Below are 11,291 nucleotides of genomic sequence, written 5' to 3' on the forward strand. Positions count from 1 at the left end.
TACAACCTAGCATGCAAACCACACATTTTGTATTCGAGTTAGTAAGCAACAACTAGTAGAAAGGGAGACGGCTTGGGCCTAAATTTAAATTTGAAGTTGAGAATCAAGGGGCCATTTATATATTACAAATTGATCCAAGGTCATTTCCATGCCATATATTTAATCAAGCTAATGAATGAATAAAATTTAAATGGACTTTGGACTTTGTGGATGTGTGAAGTTAGGATCAAGTTAGGTTGAAATTAATTGCCAGCTTTTATGCATAACATATATCATGTACACTACTTATTATGCTTAAGAAAAACAAGACAATTTGAGTCTAAAACAAATGGGAGACATTTAAGGTATCTATTTTTTTTACTCTCACATTTTTCATTCACTTGTACTTACATGTGAACTACAACTAAGATGCGTGTCAAATTAAATATGCAGTCAACAAGAAGGTAAATATTCAAAAACTTGTATAACGGTTATAGGTAAGGAGGATGATTACACACATAATCCTCACATTAAGTGCTCCATCTTAATGCCTACAAGCAAAAATTGCAATGAGTGCCATCTAATAAGAATTTAAAATGTGTATTAATATTATTGCAAGTAATGAAATAAAAAATAATAATAATTGTAAGAAGAAAGATGTTATTTGTTAAGTGTCATAAGAGTCATGTATATGTTGAGTATTGTAGGAATTATATCTATTAGGTAAGTTAAGAGTCATTAAAGGAAATGGGTATGCAGTAGGCATGGTAGGACCTATTCCATTGGGCAAAGTGGGAACCATCAAAATGAGCATGAATTATAATAGGTAGGAATCCCATTCCTTCAGTTAGAGTTAGTGATGGACCCCATAAAAGGTTGGTATTCCATGCCCGCACTATAATTCCCTCCCCCCGAGCACCGAATTGCCTATTTCCTCCCCCAACTATGGAAGGAAAGTCGGGGTGGGTGGGATAAGAAGGTACCCGGGTGGCTAGCCAACTATATCCGGAACTTTACTATGGAACTCCTGAAACTTTACCATTCCCACCCACCCTATTATATCCTTCCACCCACCCCTGGGTTCCTTTTTCTCACCTTGGCTTTTAGTTGGGCCCTCGACTGATAACAACATGTTAGAGGAACGAAGAGAGGAACCATGGTAGTCTATTTGTTGGTAGAGAGATTGTAGCAATAATTTATAATATGCATTAATATTTGAGTTGAGTTGTCCTTATAATCATATTCATCAAAGAAAATTTGGTGATAATAGTTTCTCCCTCCAATTAGTTCCATACAAAGGATGCAAAAATTTTAAGGGAAGGAAAAAAGATTTGATAAGTGAAAACCCAACAAGGACATGTTATAAGTGGCATGGATGAAATTGTGTAAAAACACATGATAAATTAATAAGGTGTGATCACATTAAAGAATGCATAAAGAGGGATAAATATATATTTCTTTTAATCTTTTAAATAGTGTTCATATTTACCTTTTTATTTTTATTGAAAGTAGACCATCAACACCAAAATAAAAGGTTGATTGTCTTCTCATAAGAAATGCTAAATTTTATTAAAAACTCGAAAAAAAAAAGAAAAAAAAAGAGTAGATGAGAGATTATATGTCAAAATGACTTTTTTCTATTTTAGATACATAGTTAATATAAAAAATTGTATTCAGTTGAAATAATAATGTTTTTTATATTAAAAAGTATCAAACAAGGGTGTTGACCCTATAGACAAAACAATGCAAAGGCAACTTCAATAGGCTATTAATAGCACATTAACAACACAATAACAGTAGTCTAGTCTTTAATATCAGAAAATAAACTTAGAGTAGTAAAACCAACAATATTAAAGTCTCAGAGTTTTAGTAGCTAAACGACCAAAAAATAGCTAACAAGTGGCTAAGAAAATAGGCCACCCCAATCCAGGTAGTGAGGAATTTAAACAAGTCCTTGTTTTTTCCATCATCATCACCATCCTTCTCAAGAACCTTCTTTTGTAGCAAGCAAAGGGTAGTAGCAAATGTGTGCATCACTTTTGAGTTGAGCCTCGAAAGATTCACCATCTTCTTCTCAAGGTCTAAAACCTTCACCTTTAGGGTTAAAATTTTCACAATAGTGGCCTCACATTTAGTGCAAGTATGAGCCTTTCCATCTTGGTGGGTCTCTTCAGTCATGTGAGCATCTTTGTCCTTGTTTTCCTCTTTAGTCAAGTCTAAATATATTGCCTTGGTATTGTCCAGGTGGTGGAAGTTATTGGATTGGCCACTAGTCATCTTCTTTGAGCTATCATCATTCTTAGAGACCTCATACTCCTCCTCCATCATAGTATCCTCATCATTCTTGTCCATATATAGCTTGTGTTTGCCCTTGTCCGTAGTCTTTCTTGCAAGATTTTTAGACCTCTAAGGATTGGAGCCTCCCACCTCCTTATTTCATCCTCCCTATTGGCCTAGGCCACATCTTCATCATTATCAATCTCTTTAATACAAAATTGGATGAGGTTTTTCTTCACCTTACTAGCTAATGAAATGGAATGCTTGAGTTTCCCTCTTTCACCCAAATTAGTGGAAGTATTGCATTATTTAAGGTCGTAGAAACATTTGATAGCAAGACTATACATGAAGAGGAGTGTTTTGGGAGTGACTTAACCCCATGGAAAGTAAGAGGGATAGAGGTGGGGGCGGTGAGTTGTGAGGGGGGCTTAGGAGTTAGGTTTTTTTTCTAGAGGGGAGGCTTTGGTAGTAGCCAGGATCCGTGAGTGCTTCATTATCTCTTGTGACCACTAGGAAATTCTAAAATGGTAGTCATGGGTGGAGATCAAATTTGAGGGAGTCTCAACCACAATTATAGGTTTCAGTGGGCATAAGGCTAAGTGGAATTGGTACAGATGAAAAATGATCCCCTAGTGTTGTAGGATGGGCTTCTTGTCAAGATTTTGGACCATTTCTAGGGCATTTCTTGTGGAGTTATCCAAAGAGTTCAAAATGAATAACGAAAAGAAAATCAAGGAATTATGGCAAAAATGATTTAGCAATGGGAGATGGTTGTAATAATACACCTTAAATCTTACCTCTAGAGTAAAGAACTTCATAATCATCAGACATACCTTATTCTAGGGCCTCAACAACTCCTCATGCGCAAACTCACCATGCAATTTGATAGGTTTTTTGCTCTCCTCAAAGAATTGGACCCTCAAAGAATTGGACCAGACTATCGTTGCCAATAACTCAGCTCTATTTTTTCCAATTTCATCCTCTTGTGGATAGATCAACCACTTTAGCAATGACATCCTCATTAATTTCAAATGAAATGCCATCACAGTAACTCTTTTATTTTCCCATGATGTTGTAAACTGGAAATAAAGGTTTTCATCAAACCCATTAATGCACTCAATAAACTGCAAGACCCCACCCTCCAAACATATGTGCCAAACATTTTTAGCATCCTTAAAAATAGAATGGGCACTTGGCTCAATCCTTTCTCTATCACCCTCATGTTCATAACAGTAACAAGAATTTCAAACTTAGCAAGTTTCCATCATTTCACCAGATGCCAAAAAGAAAGTAGCAAAAAAGGAAAGATCTAGAAAGGAAATAGGTAGATGAGATGCATGCCACAGTAATAAGCATTATTACAAGGTACCATCCATACTAATCACCAAACATGCCTCTCAACACCAATAGTACAGAAAAAAGGCTAGGTAAGGAAAACCTTGTGTAAACAATCACCATCAAATAATTAGAGATAAAGATTACTTTGTAAATACGATGATAAAAATAAATTTGAATCTTATGGGATATATGGCTAGTACAACGAACATTATTATAAGGACTCATTGTCATCTTGATGTGACACCAAATTTATATTTTTAGTATGCAACTTTTGACATTTATTTAAAAATATATTATGAGAATTTAAAACATTTTTTTTCTATTTAAGTTTCAAGTTATAAATACAAGAAAAATTGAAGGGAAAATGAAATTTACTATGTAAAAATAATGTCCTACTTAACCTCATTTTTAGCATTTTATCAATGGCTAAACTATACTGTCAATTTTACAAAAATGTACATTCAAAATTACTTTAAAAATTTAAACATAATATACACTAAATATCTATATTTTATTATTTTATATCATTTCAAAATTTAAAATATATTTATCACTATTAGTGATTCAAGTTAAAAATTTATATTAGTGTTGGTCATTTCCTCTATAACGATGTGTAACTTTAAACTTTACCTATAAATGAAGAACAATTATTTAGATACACACTTTATCGATTGGAGATATTAGTCTGAAACTCATCATTAGTATGTTGATGTTGCATCTTAGAACACAAAGACAAAACTCTTATAAAATAAACATAAATACTCTCATTAGACCCATGCTTATAGGCAAATAAATTTTAAACTATAGTCTTTAAGCTTGTATTTACATTGAAATGATGCACTTGTGCCTTAACCAACTTGCATGGATAAATCCATCCAAAAGATAAAAGAACCATTATATAGTAGAATGTTTTAATGTTCATAGAAACAACTTGGCCAATACATTATCTTCACATACAAAATCTAAGCATTCAACTATGAAATGTCTCATTTATGTGTACTATGTTCACCATTTTCATTATAAATATCAAGCCAACATGTGCTAGAAACCCGACCAATAATACATAATTCATACTCTAAGTTGTGTTATATTAGATTCGTTGTCCCTATTTCTATTAAATGAGTTATCATTATATGCTCCATTCTATCAAGCCTTTGAGTAAATGTGTCAAGAGTAGAAATGTGAACATTGGAAGTGGGAATGTGAGAAATTATGTATGAGGTATAAATAACATCTTCCAAGAGTCTGGAGCCTGCAAATTCCCCCTCCCCGACTTTCAAGCTAGAAAAATTGATGGTTGTGGAGGAGGTGAGTAGCATAAAAGAGGAGGACGACAACAACCTAGCCGAACTGGGGAAAAAAGTGGAGGCCCTATCTGATAATGTGCAGGATAGCACCAGCAGACTAGAGGTGGTGGAATCCAAAATGCATGATGTTTCTAAATTCGCATTGAATGTGATGCATTGCTCGACTACCACTTTGTGCCTCATGTAGGAAAGTGCTTCCAAGGGTAAAGGCAAGGACGATGAGGACTACAAGGCCCTGTTCAAATTCCTCACCAAGGAATGAGCAAGAATGCTCCTCCCCAAGAGGAGTCATGGGAAAAAGAAATGATTTCTCTGTATGCTGTGGAAAGCTGGTTTTTTGTCTACTCTTAGTAGCCTGTGGGCGGATAGCATTAGCCTATGTTTTTATTTGAATTTCTATGTTTATTGCCCTGTGTGGCATATGTCTACAACTTTGTTTATTACTGCTTTATATCTGCTAAACTTACATAGAATGATCATAGTTTTTGATAGAGGTAAAGTGTTGTAACTCTGCTGATTATATGCGGACAGTGGTTCTACCACTATTCTCCTTGTTGTTCCTATGAGTCAGCCCCCTTGTTTTTTGGCTACTTCTAATATCAAAAGTATAGGTTATGTGAGGAATGAGTACTAAAATGTTAGGGAGTGGATAATGGTTGGGAAAACAATAGAAGGAAAAGAGGTATGCATAACACAAGTGGGATAAGATGAAGGCATGAAATTAGTAGGATGAACATGAGAGGTGGAAAGACTACTAGTAGGATTAGAAGATGCAAAGTAAAAGTGGGGCACACACATAATAGGATTATATGACAAGTGGGGACAAAGCTCCAAAGCTTGAACCTTAAATTTGGAAAGAGGGACCAATGCCATGTTAGAAACATTACATCATATTATCCCATGTTTAGGTTATTAGTTTATTCATCTTTAAATCTCTCATTGTTTTTTGGGTGTCTTGTGATCTATTTGTTTGAGAAAGAAGATGACCATGTCAACTACCCTCAACAAACTATTATTTATATAATTACATATGTATATTTAATGTTAATAAAGTATGAAGATTAAGGATCTGGAAATATAACTAACAAGGAATCTACATGCTTTGTCATCTATATATTCATATTCCACCATGTTGGATCACCAAGAAAGAGAAAATAGGAGATTGTTTGAATGATATATGATTCAAATCAAGTTAGCAATATGCTTTTTATATGGTCATAGTTTATAGAGTATTGTTGTGCTAGTTTGTTGGGTGTTGGAGGTTTAAATATCAATATCCTCACTTTGATAGTAAGTGGAAAGAAACATTATTTTAAATAGTAGTTTTTATTTCAATGCAATATTTTTATAGATTATGGAGATAAATCTTCTTTGATTTTCTTTAGCATTACACCTACCAAAGGAGTATAGATGAGTTCCATAGGAAGGATAAGTGAGATTTCTCTATCAATAATCATATCACCACTTTCATCCTCTTTCACATAAAAAAATCAATAAGTTTGAAGGATAATTTTTTTGTAGATGAGTAGCTTAATTACATAATCAAACATATCTGTAGTGATAGTGAATAGAAACAACCAAGTAATCCTCATTATTAAACTTAGAAAGTAATGTCGAATCTGTGATAGCACAAATAGAGAAGTTTTTTAATAAATCTTTTGTCAACAAAGGGAGAATAAATGTCACAATACTCTTGTATTTTAGCAATTGTTTAGAAGTTGTATTGGAATTGGAGAAAACTACAAAAAAAAAGTGAAGTCTGATTCATGGTGATTTACCTGCATACAGAATGGAGGATACCATGCATACAAAATAAAGGATACAATCCTAAGAAAGTGTTTCCTTGAGTTACATAGTTGCACAATGGCATCCATTCTTATGGTTTCTAGTCCACAACAATTAGTTGTTCTTATCCAATGTAGAAGAGTGTTATCTCCCATTTCTTAGAGATTTATTATTAATAAAAGAGTAAACATTAACTTGTTGGATGTAATTAGAATTATATGTATAAAAAAGAAATGGTAGAACTTTATTCATTGGTTTTATATTGTCAATATAATGGCTTCGTTATATTAGAAGTATTATTCAAGGTGCATTATTGGTGGAATTTGACACCCTAAACTTTGTTTTGATTATGGGGTTCAAGTATTTTTAATTTGGAGAAAACTAACACATTGATTGAGAAATTTGAAAGTAAATACTTCCATAGATGGCAAGGAAAACTATAATTGATCTTGATTGAAAATGAACTATGAGATGTGGTGAATGAATATACTTCAAAGCTAATTTATGTTGATGAAATAAGACTACAAATGATCGAAGAGCAATATATTTGATCAGTCTTGAACTTTCAAATGCATACCTCCACCATATTAAATTATTGAAGACATTAAATCAAGTATGGGATGATCTCAATAGTTTGTTTGATTCACAAGCACTAAGTGCAAATATGGGATTAAAGAAAAAATTATTCAAGCTAAAAGTGATGGAAGATAATATTATTCAACACATTAATAAGTGTTGTTCCTGGATGAATCAACTATTTGGGATAAAAACCAAGGTAGATGATGATAATGTAAAAAATATTTTGTTGAATAGTATGTCTTCTAGCCAGGCAATATTGTGTTCATGTTGAACAAAGTAGTTTTTTTACTCTAGAAGATATAATCTCTACCTTGATTGAATGAAGAAACCAAGAAAAATAATTCAGCTATAGAGGAAATTGCAATGCTTGTGAAAAATAAGGTTAACCATTCTTATAAATCTAGTTCATATACCTAAAAGAGAAATAAATTCTTTAAGGATATATATTTTACTTCTATTGCACAAAAAGAGGCTCATTATAATGAATTGTATTCAACATGCCAAGGATCTCCTTGATGAAAATATAAATATAGATAAGGCATTGACAATAGATAATAATAAAGGATTCCTTTTGGAAGTACCTATTGAAGACCCTCCACACAAGAATAGTGACGAGGAATATATTTTCTAAATAAAATCTAGAGTTTGTATTTTCTATTGGATGTGTATGTCCCCAATCACATTTGTTGAGTGATAGTGATTGGATATGTTTCCCCAATCACATTTTTAGTTGTTTATGATTGGATGTGTTTTTTCACAATCACATTTTCTAATTGATAATAATTGGATATGTTTGTTCCAATCACAAAATGCTGTAATTATGATTGGATGTGTTTGTTCCTAATCATAATTGTTGTGAGAAGAGGTGCATGCCCCTTCTCATAGCTTATATTTTTTATGAGCTTCTGTATTGGTGGTAAAATTAGGGTTTCATGGATTAAGATAATAAAACCACTAATCTTACCTAAGGGTCTATTACATTAAAAAGGGAGATGAATCCAATAGATCTAGCCACAATTAAATTAGGAAAAGAGCTGAAATGTTGATTAGATTCACTTGTTTTGTTTGTCTCCCCTTTTTTAGTTGAAATTTGGATGTGAATTGTGAAGTTTAGGGTAAAACGATGTATAATTGAAGTGAAACAATAATAAGAGACTGTTACAGATATCGGATAGAGCCACAAATAGGGATATGAGAAAAAGAATAAGATCATAACCTATTCTTGAAATTTTGAGCTAAATTGTTAGGATTGGGATGCTAGGTTGTCCTATTCTTGTAACTCAGAGATAAGCAAATAAGACCTTTTCAAATAAGGGAGATGCATTGGATTTACTGTCAGAAGCTCGAGCATAATTTTTGGGATCAGGATGCTAAGTCACCCTGACCTCCTTTTTTCACTCCGTCAAAAAATAAACCCATTCATCATTGTCAACTCTATTGGAATCTTCAATCACAACTCCTCAGTCAACTACCTGCACGCAAAAAGAAAGGAAAAGGGCTTGTGGATAGGGGTTTGCCTTAGGTCAAACCTCGGTTTAGGAATTAACCTTGAATTGAATAATGTAAATACTAAAGTAAATGATGTAAGATATATCTCAAATCTACAATGGTTGATATAAGAAGAGTGATGAGGCAATGCCCTTTTGATATGATAATAAATGTTGGATGCAATAGACAAACACATGAACATGAAAGACCTAATCAAACAAATGCTTGCATGAAGATTGATGTAAATTTTCCCCATGATGCTTGAAGAATGAAATGCTACCTTGAATTTTTTAGAATACTTGATCATGAATATTTGATAGATGTACAAATGATGAGGTATGATAGTGTTGGAGTCTTAGATCCAAAATGGATTGATAGGATGCCCTTACATAGGGTTCTCTAGGTAAATGACCAATTAGGCCGACCTCCAATGGTTAAGTTGAGCCACGAGAACCAAAATCCATCAGGGAGGGAGAGAGCCCACCCAAACTTAGTGGTGTTAATAGGTGACATCATAGTTGGAGAAAAATGGGGCCAAAATAGGCCTAGGGGGAATGGAGATAGGACATGCTAAGGTAGGAGTACAAACATGAGGTGTGAATTGTACTGGTTACAATTTACGATGCTACAACTACTAAATATGGTTATCAAGTATCATTAGTCCACCTATTCCCATTTGGAGAGTGATGTAATATAGGGGGTGTTAGGAATATTAAATCATCTTATCCATATTTAGGTTTGTTATTTAGTTTGTTCATCTCTAAAGTTCCTATGATTGTTTAGAGTATCTTGTGATCTATTTGTTTGAGGAAGAAGACAACCACACCATCTTCCCTCAACAAATTTATATATATGTATGTATGTATGTATGTATGTATGTATGTATGTATGCATGTATGTATGTATGTATGTATGTATGTAATAGTAATAAAGTGCGAATATTTTTTAAATGACTTCACATATTGAGGAATAGAGTGAGGAGGAAAAAAAGAAGATGGGACTTGGGTGCCAAGAGGAGGTGGAATTCCATTCAAAGAACTTGAAGAATTAATCCATTAACCTATTCCTTTAAGTACCTTTAAAGCACATGGATCAAGATAGTTAGTAAAACTTGGAGAAAACATATCAAGTGTCTAGGGTTTACATCACTAGCTTGAAATGTGTGATATCATATGTGAAATCAAACTAATATCTTTCTTACCTATGAAATCAACATGGGTATCATGATCAAATGCTTCCTAATCCTAATTAATGTTGGTGCAAACTTATATTCAAACATTATCATAAGTTTATTATAAAATTCTTTAGTAGGACGTTATTTTCCTATTTTTAGTTTGTGAATCTCGTGACATGTGGCATGCAATTTCTTTTCCCACTTTGCCCGTTCTTGGTAAATGTGGACAAATATCTTTATTTTACATTTCTTATCTCCGATTTTTCTCTTATTTAGCAACTCTCTTCTATGTAGAAGACTCATTACAAAGATAGTTAGCTCATGCAGAGCTACTTATCAACTCTAACTTCATTGGCTTCATTCTTGCTCAAATTTTCTCTTTTTTCAAATAAGTTTTTCGATATAAGATATTTTTTTATGAATTTTGTAATGGTGTAAATGGTTTTTGATTTTGATGTGATTTTCTAATAAAGTTTATTCTCATAGATGTTGTCCAATTCTTTATTTTTAAGTTGTTGAGGCTCCATTTGGGCTCATACAATATCATTTTGGTGTACAGTTTTTTTGAAAGTGAAATTTTACTAGTACAGACTTATTTTTTTATTTTACATAATAAATTATACTTTAGTATTGTCACTTATTTTGTGCATTTGTAAAATGTTGAGATCAAGACCACTTCATTCTTTTGACATGGGATAACTATAATTGTACTACTTGTATAAAGTTATATCATCATGATAATTATGTTATTTAAGGAGATCTTATAATTGTGTTATTTAAGTGGGGTATTCATTATATATTTGTGATGGACTTGATTATTTATGATCCATCACTAAGTATATATTATTATTTTCTCTCTTTTGGAGATGGGTTTTTTCTCACTAGATTTCTTTCCTTTACTACTATTAGAAGATATCTTTGTTTGTCAATGAGTACCTAATTAGGCCTTGTTGCTAGGAAATATATTCCATTTTGGCTTGTGTGCAGCCTACCTAAGTTGCACTTAAGGGGGGCGTTAGTGTAAATGTTGCACCCCTCTCATGATACAATAACGATTTTCTTTCTTGCACAATAATGTTGAGGTGAATGAATATTTATATTGTGTGGATATATCAGTTAATATTTAATTTAGTTTTCATTGCAATGAATGAATATAATTTTTTTATGATCCAAGTGTAACAAATGTTTCAATATATGTTATGTCTGAGATGGATTATGATTGGTCTAACTACATTTGTGAAACTAAGTAGATGTAAGAGGCTTCACCACGCTCTAGGAGGAGAGGGAGAGAATCATTGGGGAGAGGGATGCATACATGAGAAAAGGTTGAGTTTCCATCAAAGATAAATTCATATCCACTTTGA

This window comes from Cryptomeria japonica, chromosome 10 (genome assembly GCF_030272615.1).
Source record: "Cryptomeria japonica chromosome 10, Sugi_1.0, whole genome shotgun sequence".
NCBI lineage: Eukaryota > Viridiplantae > Streptophyta > Pinopsida > Cupressales > Cupressaceae > Cryptomeria > Cryptomeria japonica.